At 35.3% G+C, this 14,531-nt stretch overlaps 1 protein-coding gene across 8 annotated transcripts in view; it reads left to right on the forward strand.

The window, feature by feature from the left end:
• The window catches only part of Add3 (adducin 3 (gamma)), an 87,259-nt gene that overhangs the window by 42,183 nt on the left and 30,545 nt on the right, over positions 1–14,531 (forward strand). Inside the window, exon 1 of one of the 8 annotated variants that reach the window (XM_013017756.1) lies at positions 2,819–2,909. The exons of 4 other annotated variants lie outside the window; for them this stretch is intronic. The gene's annotated coding sequence lies outside the window, so the exon portion shown is untranslated. Of the gene's footprint in view, positions 1–2,818; positions 2,910–3,438; positions 3,463–8,012; positions 8,099–9,111; positions 9,211–14,531 lie in introns of those variants that run through there. 3 more of the 8 variants (XM_013017760.1, XM_013017758.1, XM_013017757.1) reach the window with 3 other exon arrangements.

Raw genomic sequence — 14,531 nt, forward strand, 5'->3', positions numbered from 1 at the left:
GCTTGCCTTTGCATGCATGAGGCCCTGGGTTCGATTCCTCAGCACCACATAAACAGAAAAAGCCAGAAGTGGCACTGTGGCTCAAGCGGTAGAGCGCTCGCCTTGAGCTGAAGAGCTGAGGGACAGCGCGTAGGCCCAGAGTTCAGGTCCACAATCGGCAAAAAAAAAAAAAAAAAAGAATACTTCCTGAATGACATGAATTCATACTATCATTGGTAAGCCTTGTGGTGCTTATTTAGAAAGTACTTTAAAACTAGGCATCAGTGGCTCACAACTGTAAGCCCAGCCTCTCAGGAAACTGATATCTGAGGATCACAATTCGAAGCCAGTCCAGGTAGGAAAAATCTGTGAGAGTAACCAGCAGAAGTGGAGTTGTGGCTCAAGAAGTAGGGTGCTATCTTGAGCATAAGGGCTTAAGAACAGCACCCAGGCCCTGAGTTGAAGGCCCAGAACCTGCATAAAAAGAAAAGTATTTTTAGTTAAAATTCACAAACCTGATGATAAAGGAGAGAGAAGGAAGAGCTACCTCAAAAGAAATTCTGTGGATAGATACAAACATTGATATATATGAGTACCAGGTGTATGGATACCAAATAATATCTGCACTAACCAAGAAAAACTTGCTTTACTACATAACTAACTGAGAGGAGAGCATTAGTTTCCAACAACCTTCACATTTAAAAGATTTTTTTTTAAGGTACTAGGTACACATTGGGCAAACAGCTGTGTGTGTAGTCAAAAAAGTACTGGTTGGATTTAACATGCTGAGGGCACGTGGATTCTTAAGAATGTCACACCTCCTTTATGCCAGTATATCAGAGTAAATGTTCTTAATACTAAATCTGATGTCACTGGCAGACTTTCCTCTTTATTGGAAGGATGATATTCAGAAGGGAGAATTTTTTAATGTATTTTTCTCTAGTGACCTGGGTGTTTTTATGAGTTTGTAAAGCTCTGATACTGGAAAGTCCCAAGAAAGCTGAATCTGGATTTCATTTTGTCTCTTCAACTCTGTGTGATCTTGTGCACATTCCTGACATGTTACAAACAGCTTGTGTCTCTGAATGTTCAGTATCAATTTTCAGTGGTGAAAGCCCCAAAAGGAAACAGACTAGTTCTTCCATGCACAAACAGCTGGACAGTTGTGGATGGAATTAATTGCTGATATATATTGGCTGTGTTTTTCTTCTCTTGTCATTTCCTTTGCAGCTGTGAAAGTGAAGTTTGACTTGAAAACAGATATTTCCAACAGTGCAAATACAAAAGATGAGATGAGATTCTTCTAATAAATGTCCAACCAGTGCCTTAGAGTTGTTCAGATTAAGTGTGAGATGAGGAAGAGCAAAAGATAGCAGCAGGTGATTTATGATTACATATATGGTTAGAAAAATAATTAAACTAAGCACTTGGACTATGAAAGGAGTGTTTTTGAATGGTTAATTAAGCACATGGCAGGAGTGGCCTCATAATCCAACAAAGGCTATATCAATCAGCACTCCTTTCCTGGGACCCTGAAAGAGAATGTTCTAGGCCCTCTATCAAAAATACTAAATGCCTAATACTGCAGACTGATTTATTCTTTCACTATGAGGGCATAACATTTGGTAAGAGTAATGTAACAACATTCTTCTCTAAAAATAATATTTTCTTGGTTTTCTCCCCAAAACCTTTTCCATTGCTTGTTTTAAATCCCCTGTAAATAATTACATTTCTTTTTGTACATGCTAGGATATTGTAATCAAAAAAAATTATCTTTGTTTCATGATTATATGACTCAAATGAAAAATAACTATATCTTTGAATGTACATATACATAAAGTGGTAATATTGGCTAAAATCACTTTAAGCAATTATTAAATGCTTTATGATAGTTTCAATACTGACAAAGATTTTTAGATAGACTTTGTGCATGTGTTCTATAAAATATTTTGTATGTAAGCTATCAGACTTTAAGATTCTTACCAAATGATTTGAAAGTATTTTTAATATATATTTTTATTGTAAAGATACTGTATAAAGGGGTTACAATTACATGAGTAAGGTAATGAGTACATTTCCTATCGAGCATTGTTACCCCCTCCTTGTTTTTTCCTCTGCCATCCCTTTCCTCTCCACCTCCTCAGCTCCTCCCTCCCCCCCCAAGTTGTAAATTCATCTTCAACATAGTGTCTTGTATTGAAAGTACTATTAAAAATTTAAAGTATATAATATGCATATTAGTGATTTCCATTGAAAATTTGTAAGCCAACAGCCCTTGTGTTTGAAGGCAATGGTAATTGTTAGTTGGTAATAAAAATCATTGAACATGGACTTCATCAAACAATAATTCTATAGCTCAAATTACCATTTATTTCATTAATAGAAGCAGAACATTAAGAGAAAAGTAGGCAATTTGTTTGTCTTCATATTTGTCTCCAATAGAGTCCAAAGAAATGTACAGAATGAGGAGTATTTCTGACACAAAAATGTATAAACTGCTGTTGCTAAACTTAGAAGTTGGCACTTCCTTTATAGTAGTCTAACTTCCACCTAACATTGTATTGGTTGAACTACAAGAATTATTGTTGTGTTTTATCTATTTATTTTGTACAAAAAAAGAGAAATGTGTCTATAAGCAGGAAAGCTGATGTACAAACAAGAACTTGCCCTATTTCTTTGAGCAGGATTAACCAATTAATTTTGACTCTGAGGCCCTGGACAATGTTGTGCTGATGTTGATGTGCAGTTTGCACTCACTGAAATCTGCCTGGGTGTGTTGTTTCCCCCAGAGCGGGCTCCACCCTTGCTCCAACCACACCAGTGAGGATATCTTGCTGTTTAAAACAAAGTTCACTTTTAGGGCAGCATTGCATCAGAATTGTCACACAAAAACCAGCTTAAGAAATGTACAGCAGCTTCATTTTTTTTCTGTAAGTAATGGATTGTCTATTGTATTACTGAAAACTAGGGGAGAAGCATAGAGAAAATAGATGGTTAATTTTATACCAGCTGCTAGTAACATGCAGTATTCTTTGGAAGAAACCTGTGGTTTTCTTACTCAACTAATTATTTTCTTTAATTATCTGGGCTTTTTTTCTTAAGATTATTTTTAACTGTTTGATGATGACATTAATAGTTTACAAGAAGGAAAATACTAGCAGTCTCACAACTGTTAATTTTTAGCATAAAAGTGTTTGAGGTAGTGTTTTGCGCTGAGCTTTTTGGACCCTTTTATAACATAATCTGGTAATACTGCATTTCGAGACATCGTGGCGTGAACTTTGAGTGTAAGAGTGGGTTCATTGAATTAAAAAAGGCAGCATCTAAAGAGCCTTTATTTCTGTCATAATGATGCTTTGTCCTGTTGCTGTTGAGTATTTGTCAGAAGAGTTGGAGCAGGCTGTAGCCCAAAGTTCTGTTCCATGCCTCGGCAGTTCCCGCAGTTCCGTGACTGTTTTCTCTCTAGAGTTTGTGACATGAATGGTAAGTCAAACTATAGGAGAATTATTGTTCAGTGAGGTCAATGTTCAACAATTTTTTCTTTGCAAAGGAGTCTGATTTTCCCTTTTCACATACTGGGGCTGTAACTAGGTTTTAAATGCCTGTGAAATGTTTGATTATTCAGTACCAAAATGGGCATGTACAGAGAAGGCTGAGTTTTGTGACATTTGTATTGAATGTTGTCTCCCTCTGTTTTGTGTTTATCGTACACTCTTTTAAAAGAGTAGATATACCCATCCAGTGCAATTTGCACAAGTTGACTTGCATTCAAATGTGAATGTTGAAAATGGCAGGTTTCTGTTCTGATTGCCAGGTGACATTTGCTTCATCCTTTTTGGTCTCAGATTTTCTGAAATTGTTTGCTTTGGTTTCCTCTTTGTAACTTAGTTATAATGGTATTTAGTAAGGAGATAAGAATGAAGTACAAATTAGGATCACAGAGAAAAGCTCTAGCCAGGGAATCAAGAGACTGGTTTACTTCTCTGTACTTAGTTAAAATTTCCTTTTCCACTTTAGAAGGTCCCAAACTTCTTCAAGAAAGTATACATTTAGAGGCTTGGGGGTTTAGCTCAGCTGAAGGGCACCCGTCTGGTGCGCTTAAGGCCCTGGGTTCGGTCCTCAGCCCTGGGGGGGGGGGGGGAAGTATACATTTATTTCAGAAACTTTAAAGGAAATGTATTAGAACTAAGAAGTTTAGGTGATAACTCAGAGTTAACTCTTACAAATGGTATAAAAATTAGAGCTTTAATTTAAATAAGTTGTGTATCTGAGTTTTTTTTTATTTTTTTCATATTTGAGGAGTAAATCTGGCTGTTAATCTTCTCATCCCAAAGCCTCCAGCTTAAAATGAAGCCAATTTCTACTTCCATTACTTGCTCAATGAAGTTTTTAATTATTTAACTTTGGATAAGCAACTTTCATACTCTTTTCAGTATAATATATGTTACATCAAGATCCAATACAGACATGTACCATTGAGTCTGAAATAAGTTCTCCTAGAAAACAGACAAGAAGATGTGTTTCAGCATCCTGGTATTCATTTTGTTCAAGTTTTTTTCAGTTGTTCAAAGGAGTTACAACACGGAAACCTACCCCTGCATATATGTCAGTTTGATCATGTATATATGCATATAGCCCTGTATCTTTTCATGTAGGTATATATTTTAGTTTAACTTTCACATATAAGAGAAAACATGAACCCTTTTTCTCTCAGAGCCTGCGAGAATTTTTTTCCAAGTCCATCCATTTCCCTACAAATAACAATACTCTTGTTTATAATCACATTTTAAAAATCTGTTTATTGGTTGTAGGGTTTCTGGGCTGTTTCCATAACTTACTATTGTGAATAATGCTTCAATGATCGTATGTCTCCAGGTGTCCTGACTTGCAATCTTCTGATTAAATTCCTAAGAATGGCATTACTGGATCATAATGTAGTTTTGTTTTAGTTTAGTTTAGTTTTTGTTGGTTGTAAGGCTTGAACTCAATGCTTGGATGCTGTCTCTGAGCTTTTTTGTTCAAGGGTAGTACTCTACCACTTTGAGCTGCAGTGCTACTTCCGGTATTCTCTTGTTAACTGGAGATAAGAGTCTCATGGACTTTCCTGCCAGGCTGGCTTTGAACCATGATCCTCAGATCTCAGCCTCCTGAGTAGCTAGGATTACAGCTATGAGTGAGCCACTGGTGCCTGGCAAGAAATTTGTTTACCTTTTTAGGGGGGTGTGGGTTTAGTCATGGGGCTTAAACTCAGGGCCTGGGCACTGTTGTTGTTTATTTAATGTATCTAAATACTGCCTTTCATTGTGATTATACTAGTAACATTCCCAACAGCAGTGTATTAGGGTTCTTTTTCCCCTATATCTTTGTCAGTATTTGTTGTTCATATTCTTGAAGATGGCCATTCTAAGTAGAGTGAATAGAATGGTTTTTTATTTTGCATTTCCTTTATGGCCAGGGATGTTGAACATTTATTTCTTCATATATTTTTGGGTCATTTGTATTTCTTCTGAGAAGTGTCTGTTTATCTCTTTTGCCCATTTATTAATTGAGCTATTGATTCTTTAGGGTTTTAATTTTTTAGCCCAGTGTATATTCTGTTACTAGACCCTTTGTTAGTATATAGCTGTTAGGTTTTAAAGAAGAGAGTGCTGAGTAAGAACCACACCACCCACGTGGTATTCAGGTAAGGGGTAGGTTTATTCATCGTTCTGGCTGGCACCAGGCCATGTTAGCACTCTAGGCGGCTGGGAAAGGCCTGGGAAAGAGAGTGTCTGGCCCTGGTCTAGGCCTTATCTAGGGTAGAGGCAGGAAAAGGTGTGGCCACAATCGAATCCAGATGTGACCTCAGCGGATGCAGATGTGACCTCTTCCAGGTGTACCAATTGCCTGGGTAATGCAGGTACTGGGTGGAGACTGCTTCCAGGAGGGTGGAGTCCGCTTGCCAGCCAGGAGCAGACCTTACAATAGCTAGCAAAGATTTCTTCTTCTGGGGGGTCTTTAGCTTAGTGACTATATCCCTCACTGTGCAGAAGCATTACAGCTTGATGTCATCCCATTTGTCAACTCTCATATTTGCTGAGCCTCTGGAATTTTATTCAGGAAGTTCCTGCCTATACCAATAAATTCTATTTTTTTCCCTCTACTATTTTCTCTAGTAGTTTGAGTTTTTAGGTCTTAAAGTCATTGATCCACTTTGAGTAGATGAATTAGTACAGGATGAGAGACAGGGATCCAATTTCAGAAATCTGCAGGTGGGTATCTCTTTTTCCCACCACTATTTGTTGAAAAGGCTATTCTTTGTTCTAACGTGTATTCTTGACTCCTTTGTAAAAAAAAAAAAATCAGATGGCTATAGGTGTGTCGGTTCATTTCTAAATCTTCTAATCTGTTCTGTTGGTCTTAAGATCTGTTTTTATGCCAGTACCAAATAGTTTTTGTTATTATGACTTTGTAGTGTAATTTAATTTGAAACCTGGAATGTGATACCTCCTTCATTGTTTGGGGGTTTGTTTTGTTTTATCTTGTTTTTTGTTCAGAATTGCTTTGGCTGTTCAAGTCCTTTTGTTCTTCCATATGAACTTTTAAATTGATTCTCATCTCTGGAGAATTTTATTGGTATTTTGATGAATAATATTGCATTTAATTTGTAAATCACCTATGGCAGAATGGCCATTTTCATGATATTCTGCCAATCCATGAATATGGGAGATGTTTCCATCTCCTGGTGCTGTCTTCAATTACTTTTTTCTAAACTTGATAAATTTTATTGTAGAAGTCATTCATCTTGTTAGTGAAAGTTGATTCCTAGGGGTTTGGTTGTTTTTCTTTGTTTCATTTTGATTTGATTTTTGTTTGTTTGTTTTGTGTTGGTTTAGGGACTGGTATTAATCCCTGAACTTTTTATCATCTTTAGTTGTACAAAGGAGCTAACCATTCAACAGATCCATTTATGAATACAATGCATCTTGATTAATATTACTCCTTTCATGTTCTTCCCCACCTCTCTCATCCCTGCCCCTCCTTTTTGTTTTTTGTTTTTGTTTTGAGCCTATTATGAATGGAACTAGTCTACCTCTCCATCTGCCTATTTGGGGTATCACAGAAAAGCTACTGATTTTTGTGTTTTTTTTTTTAATCCTCTTCTTTGTTGAAGGTGCTTATCAGCTCTAGGAATTCTGACATTGTTGCCCTTTTTTTTGATAGTCTTTCTGATAGCCATTCTGACTAGTGTGAGATGAAATTATATTTTCATCTACAATTAGAAAGCAAGTGGGTTTTGATTTACATTCCTATAGTGGCTAAAGTCATTGGACCCTTTTTTTTTTTTTAACAAATTCCCTCCTTCTGTTTTTCTCTTTTATTTATTTATTTATTTTATTTTTTGTTGGTTGTGGGGCTTGAACTCTGGGCCTGGGTACTGTCCCTCAGCTCTTCAGCTCAAGGCTAGCATTCTTACCACTTGAGCCACAGCGCCACTTCCACAGACCTTTTTTCATGTTTTGACTTATTTGAACTTCTTTTGAAAAAGTGTTTGTTCAATTCATTTGAGCATTTTTTGATTGATATTTCTTTTGGTGTTAAAATTTTTAGCTTTTAAAATATTCTGGATATGAAGCACCTGTTGGCAATTTGGCCCATTTTATAAACTGTCCTCTTTACGCTGATAATTATTTCCTATGCAAAAGTTTTCTAATTTTATGTACTTGGATTTATAGATTATTGCTTGTGTTTCCAAAGCTATTGTGGTCCCATTCAGAAAGTCATTGTGTGATGCATATGCTTCTCCTGTGTTTCATTTCAGTAGTTTCAAAGTTTCAAGCCTTACATTAAAATTTCGTATCCTTTTTGAATTGGTAAGAGATGTAATCTAGCTTCCCTCTTCTACATGCAGATATCCCGTCTTTCTAGGACCATTGCTTGAAAAGGCTGTCTTTTTTTCAGTGTATGTTTTCAGCACCTTGTCAAGAATCAAGTGCCTAAGGCTATATGACTCTGTTTATGTTCTTTGTTACCCAAGCTCTTCTCATTTATAGTCACACAAAAGAAGCTTCTAATCTGCCACCTTACCCAGAAGGCCTACCTCATTCTAAGAGAATGTTTAATACCAAACAGTACTTCAGTAAGTATGGATATATATACTGTAAATTGATCATTCCTTTTTTGATGACAATCTGGATTATTTTCAAGTTTATTTCCATGCCCATTCTACCAAATATACTTTTGCTTTCAGTCTTATTTTAGGACAGAACCCAGGAGGCAAAGGCTCTTGGGATGATAGTGCTGTGTGGAAATGGGGATCTTTCTCACCTACTTGTCTTTATCTGATTAGGCCATGCATGGTAGGCCTCAGTGTTATAGTCATGGTTAGTGGATAAGAACTTCTCTGGAAGGGAATATTGCTCAGTACAATAGTGAAAGAATGTTGGTTTCAAAGTCAGGCAACTTGAGTTACCTGTGTGAGATAGTATTGTAAGCAGGTCATCTAACCTTGATCCTCAGTTTACTATCTACAGCGAAGATTTTGAAATAGATTAATTCTGATGTTCCTTTCAGCTGAACATTTATATAGTATTTTTGTGGGAATATTTATTTAAGCTATATAACCCAAATTATATTAAATTTATGTTGTTTAAATTAAGAACATATGGCATGGTCTGCAATGTATTTAACCTTTATTTTACAGAAACTAACCTTAAAAAAAATAATACTCAACAGTATAAAACACAGTCCAAGAAATAAAAGCTACTGTTTTGTTCAGGCTTAAATACTTCAGGAGAAAATTGTGATGTTTGCTTTTAAAATGGATCCTTGTAATTTTCAGAGTCCAGGCTATTCAGTGCTAATCCTAAGGCTTTGAAATTTGGCTGTAACTTTTGTGTTTAAAATATTTTCATAATTTAGTTCTCTAATCCATTTCTTGTTTCTTTGAATGCTGAAATTGATGTTACTTGACGTAAATGACATTTTCTGAGGACTAAGCAGCCTTAGAAATGACTTGTACCCTTTATTCTGCCAGCAGAGTTATAAAGTTACACAGCAAAGTTATAAAGTAACAAAAGAAGGAATTTTTGCTGAATCATAGATTGCATGTTTGGCATTACCTTTTTCACAATTTTAATCTCAAAATTTAGTCAAATGACAGCTGTCCTAAAAGCAAGTGGCATGAGAACGTCATTATTTGCATTTTGTGATTATAACTGGAATATAAAAAGACATTTTCTTGGCCTGGAGGTAGGTGAGGTCTTTGTGTTTGTGTGCTGATTACCCTAGTTTCTTGACAGAAGACTTGACAGACCTTAAATAAGTACACTTCTTTTAAAACTGAGATTATCTGTTTTTAAAAATAATACTAGATAATGGCATTTCATGTTAATGTATATACAAATTATGTGACATTTGGTTCCATTTAGCATAAGGTATTATTCAAGGCCTAGAAACCAGGCATTAAATGGACCAGAGTACCAAGGTGACTGAGAGATTATCATTGGAATCTCTTAAAGTAACTTACTAATTTTTTCATTTGTTGGAGTTTTCTAATACCCACCAGTGAATGGAAGTTGGCAGAGAAAGTTCTTTAAATTCGAGTCTGAAAAAATAAGGAAAACAATGTAAACTTGCAGTGTTTTAACAGGAGTCTTAGATGTCTTGTTGGGGCAGTTATCAATTGCTATAAGATTCTTCTGTATATAAATCAATGTTACATACTTGGAGAAGTAACTGTGCCTCAGTTTTTGCCTACTAAAATGTTAGAGATAAAAGCCTTTTAAAATTACTGTGCTTCATATATTGATGCTTTTCAACAATGGCTTTATGAAACTAAGCTTGGAAGTGGTCTTATATTGTTTTGGTGGCACCTACTGATAGTTTCTTTGTCAAACTACCCCATCCATTGTAGCATTTACAACTAAGGAAATTCTCCATAGTTAGGAATATACAGGATGCTGCTATCTACAGGATGTTGAATGAACAAACTTTGTCTGAAACATTTGAAGCCATTTTAAGAAAACATTCCTGTGATAGCAAAATCAGGCAAATTGCAGGTTGAGTTGAAGGAAAAAGCTATTTTAAATGATGGGGGGGAGGGGGGAGGATTATCTTTCTCACATTACTCTGATCTCTTACACATTCCCAAAAGGAATTGCTGTTTCTGTTTTGTAGCTCTGTGTTTGGTTAGAGTCCTGTGACACACAGTGGGAATTCATTTCCTATCAGGAAATGCTGATTTTCAATGTATTATCTTGTTGAGGCAACCACAGTGAACAATGGGCTATTAACATTTTAGAACAACAAGTGTCATAACTAAGCCAATATTTGCTTTGTTTTGAGTATTACTCTAAAGAAAAGTTTTGATTGGGCTTCAAAATACATTGGACTATCAATAGCTGCTAGATACAAAAACCATTATAATTTAAAAGACTGGACTGGAGAGAAAAGTGCAGAACTTTTTCAGCCTTTCTCACTTCCTGTGCATAGAGACATTATGGGTTATTTCAAGCACATCTTGAGGTATGAAAAATGTTCATTTAAAAGCCTATTTTGAGCATTGAGAACCATTCCACGAAATTTATATAAAGAAAAAAGCTTAAAACTAAGGTTCCTCTTTGAAATATTAAACCCTTTTGTGAACTGCCATATTCAGTATTTATATTTTAAAATATATTTGGTAATGCTGTTTATTTGGGAGTTGATTAACTAATTTAAAGCTCCATTATTTTCATAGAACTACAAACTAGGAAAGTCCAAATGAATGGATGGTCAGTTAATACCAAGTCACTACTGTATATAACAAAAATGTAATAAAATTTCAGAGCTGAAAGGGAATACTAGAGAACATGTGGCCAAACCTTATTTTGTATGTGAAGAAATTTGGATCTTTACCTTTGTAATTTTACCTCACTATCTTAATCCAAACTCTTTCTATCAGTAATCCTCAACTATTGGAAATCATTAGGTGTATGTGTATATATGATAAATACATATACTACCTTCTGGAAGTTGTCATAAACTGCTTTACACTGCCAGTAACTTTTTCAAACAGTCAGGTCCTAGTTCTGTACTAGGATTAAATTAGAAAATTCTTAAGGGAAGTGGACCTGTGCCTCTTGTTTCTTTATACCCTTTCCCTGACAACTAATTAATGTTGGCTGGTTAAATCAGAGTGTTTTGGTCTTTGGAAGATTACATTTGTAGTATTATTTATATCTTGTCTTAGAACATAGCAGTAAGTATAGATTTATTTATTGTACCTTCACCCTTTTCTTTTTTCTTTTTCTTTTCTTTCTTTCTTTTTTTTTTTTAGTGTTTCTTTACCCTGGTAAAGGCATTTCAAATAGAGGTTAAAATAGCATGAGATTCTATGCTTTTGAATTGCAACCAAGGACCCTGGAGTTGTTAGCACTCATACTATCTTTTAGATATTTAAAATAACCTTTTCAAGAAACTGAGCTCTGAGGATCACAATTTGAAGCCAGCCCAGGCAGGAAAGTCTGTGAGACTCTCATCTCCAGTTAACCACCCCAAAACCTGAAGTGGAACTGTGACTCAAGTGGTAGAGTGTTAGCCTTGAGCACAAAAAGCTCAGGGACAATGCCCAGGCCTTGAGTTCAAGCCCAACAAATGACAAAATTAAATAAATAACCCTGTCAGCTCTTTGCAAGGCTATCGAACTATTCCTTGACAATAGATACTGAGTAGATTGAAAAAATTTTCCAAACTCTAGAATTACTTACATTTCTGCTCTCTATGAAGGTACTTTACATTTGACAATAAAGTACTTTATGTAGGCTTTAAGTCAGGCTAAATAGGCACTATAGAACTTAGCTGTGAGTCTAGTCTTTGTGAGTCTCAGAAGAACAAGAATCCTACTTCATGCCTGAATTTAAAATATAACAAGCAATTTAAGTGGACTCTTCAGTGTGAGTGGGCAAAGAAAAGCTCAGTCATAAAGCTCACTCTCTAGTAAATCACCTTGTAAGCTTGAAAGAAAACCATTCTCATTATTTAAAATATTATACATTGATTTAAATTCTTAGAAAATAACATCCTGTTACTGTTTAATGTGTTGTTAGCCCTAAATGCATATCTACAGACCCCTTAAAATCAAGAAATTGAAGCTTGAGGTATATGTTTTCAAAAAAGTTTAAAATTTTATTTACTGTACAGTAACTTCTAAAAATGAATTTATTACCAAAATATTTCTTTAAAGGAAACATTTTTAGTGCAGTTTAAATTTAGATCTTTCTTACATTGACAGATCAGATGGTCTACATTCCATATTATATACATCTAGATCATGTGAAAAATGTAAAGTAAGATAAATTGAGTGACTTGGGCAAGGTATATCCTCTTTTTTTTAATTTTTTTATTGTAAAGATACTATACAGAGGGTTACAGTTACATGAGTGAGGTAATGAGTACACTTCCTCTTGAACATTGTTACCCCCTCGGTATATCCTCTTTTGAAATTTGTTTCATCATATGGAAAAAGGACCAAGTATAATAAATCAATATTTTTTTAGCTCTGACATCTTTAAATCCAAGGATATTCTCTTTTTTTTTAGACCGACTTTATTTAAGATATAAATGTTAGTGGCGCCTTGTAGCTCAAGTGGTAGAACGCTAGCCTTGAGCTGAAGAGCTGAGGGACAGCAACCAGGCCCAGAGTTCAAGCCCCACGACCGACCAAAAAAAAAACAAGATATAAATGTTATATTCTTTGTGCTTTTAAAATCTGTGTTTCTGTTGCTTTTATAAATGTTTACACAAATTAAAGGATTAATCAATTTAATGCTTTTTTTTTCCTCTGGAACTCAATATTATACTATTTAGATCTTCTGAATTTTCTTATTTAGAGCAAAGGTCACAAACATTGGTTAAAATTTTGAATAGTCATCTTTTTATCTACTCATTATTTCTAGTCTTATCTCTACAAGTCAGAAAAGAATCTTGATCATTTTCTCTTACATGAATTAACTCTAGGTATCATAAGCATGAGCACATTCTTAATCGTTTCAGCTAAACCCCACTTTTCAAAGTTAAATCCTGTTTTTCAGAGCTCTTTAAATGAACCAACAAGCTTGTTAAGGCAGTTAATATTCTGGATGAATGATGAGGATACAGAGGAATCCTTTCCCTTTTATAAAAGCTCAAAATTTATCACTAATGGTTTAGATTATACTTTATAGATGATTTAATTGGTAACAAGGGGACTTTTAATTTATTATTGGTTTGATGGTGAAATTCCTGAATGTCAAGCCCTAGGTTTCATTCTTTTAAGTTCATGTTAACCTCATTATAAAGATACTTGGAGTTTGCAAGTTCTAATCTCCATGTCATGATTGTATGGCTGACTTTGGAGATGCAGATCACTTAGCATCTGGGGACCATTTGTATAGCATGTCATATTAGACTTTAGATCTAAAGGATAATTTGGTGGAGGAAGGCAGGTTTTGGAAAAGAAAAAAAAAACCTTTTGTAACACAAATTTCTGAGGCTCATACATACATCTTTTTTTTTGTGGACTTCCATTTAAAATATTACTAGCTTTTTAAAGTCCAGGTTATAACCAAAAAGCATTCTTGAAAGTAATTTTCAGATACCATTTCCTGTGCTAAAATAAGTGGCATTTTCATGGCTCCATATTAGAAAAACAGATCAAGTTGTAATTATCTTGAAAGCCTCTTACCAGACAAAATAGGAAGATGGACATATCCCTTAAATCACACTTCTTTGAATTATATTGAATTACATATAATTTTGGGATTGACTTTTGTAGCTGTATTTTATAAATAATAACTGAAATATTAGAACAAAATAAACTTATGGGACTTAGTCACACCCTAGATTTTTAAATATTTCTATTTTTTTTCCTCCACCTTCAGTATTTTTTTTTTTGGTCGGTCGTGTGATTTGAACTCTGGGCTTGGGCACTGTCCCTGTGCTCTTCAGCTCAAGGCAAGCACTCTACCGCTTGAGCCACAGCACCACTTCCAGTTTCCTAGTGGTTTACTGGAGAAAAGAGTCTCACAGATTTTGCTTCCCGGGCTGGCTTTGAACTGTGATCCTCACATCTTAGCCTCCTCAGTAGCTAGCATTACCGGCATGAGCCACCGGTGCCCGGCAAATACAATTTTTTACCTAGGACATAAAGTCATTTTCTTGATAGCCTATACAAAAAAGATACAGCTGTTGTCTGTCAGGTTAACAAATACAGCTTCTAAAATATTGATCTGTGCCCATGTGAACTTTTCAGGTGGACTTCACCTAATTTAAAGGCCTTTTTTAGTTCCTTATTGCTTGGAACTCAAAATGTTATATAATGTCCTGTGACACCGTTTATCATTTTCTACCTTACCAAGCTGCCTTACTATTGGGGAAAAAAAGTACTTAAGATGAAGGGTTCTGAAACAGTGACATGGTATAATGGTTCACCTTGAGCTAAAGAGCACAGGGACAGCACCCAAGCCCAAAGTTCAAGCACCACAACCAACTCCCCCCCAAAAAAAACCCTCTTCATTAGTTATCTAATGTAGAAAACCAGAAATATGGATTAA

This window comes from Dipodomys ordii, unplaced genomic scaffold (assembly GCF_000151885.1).
Source record: "Dipodomys ordii isolate 6190 unplaced genomic scaffold, Dord_2.0 Scaffold36, whole genome shotgun sequence".
In the NCBI taxonomy this organism is placed as follows: Eukaryota; Metazoa; Chordata; class Mammalia; order Rodentia; family Heteromyidae; genus Dipodomys; species Dipodomys ordii.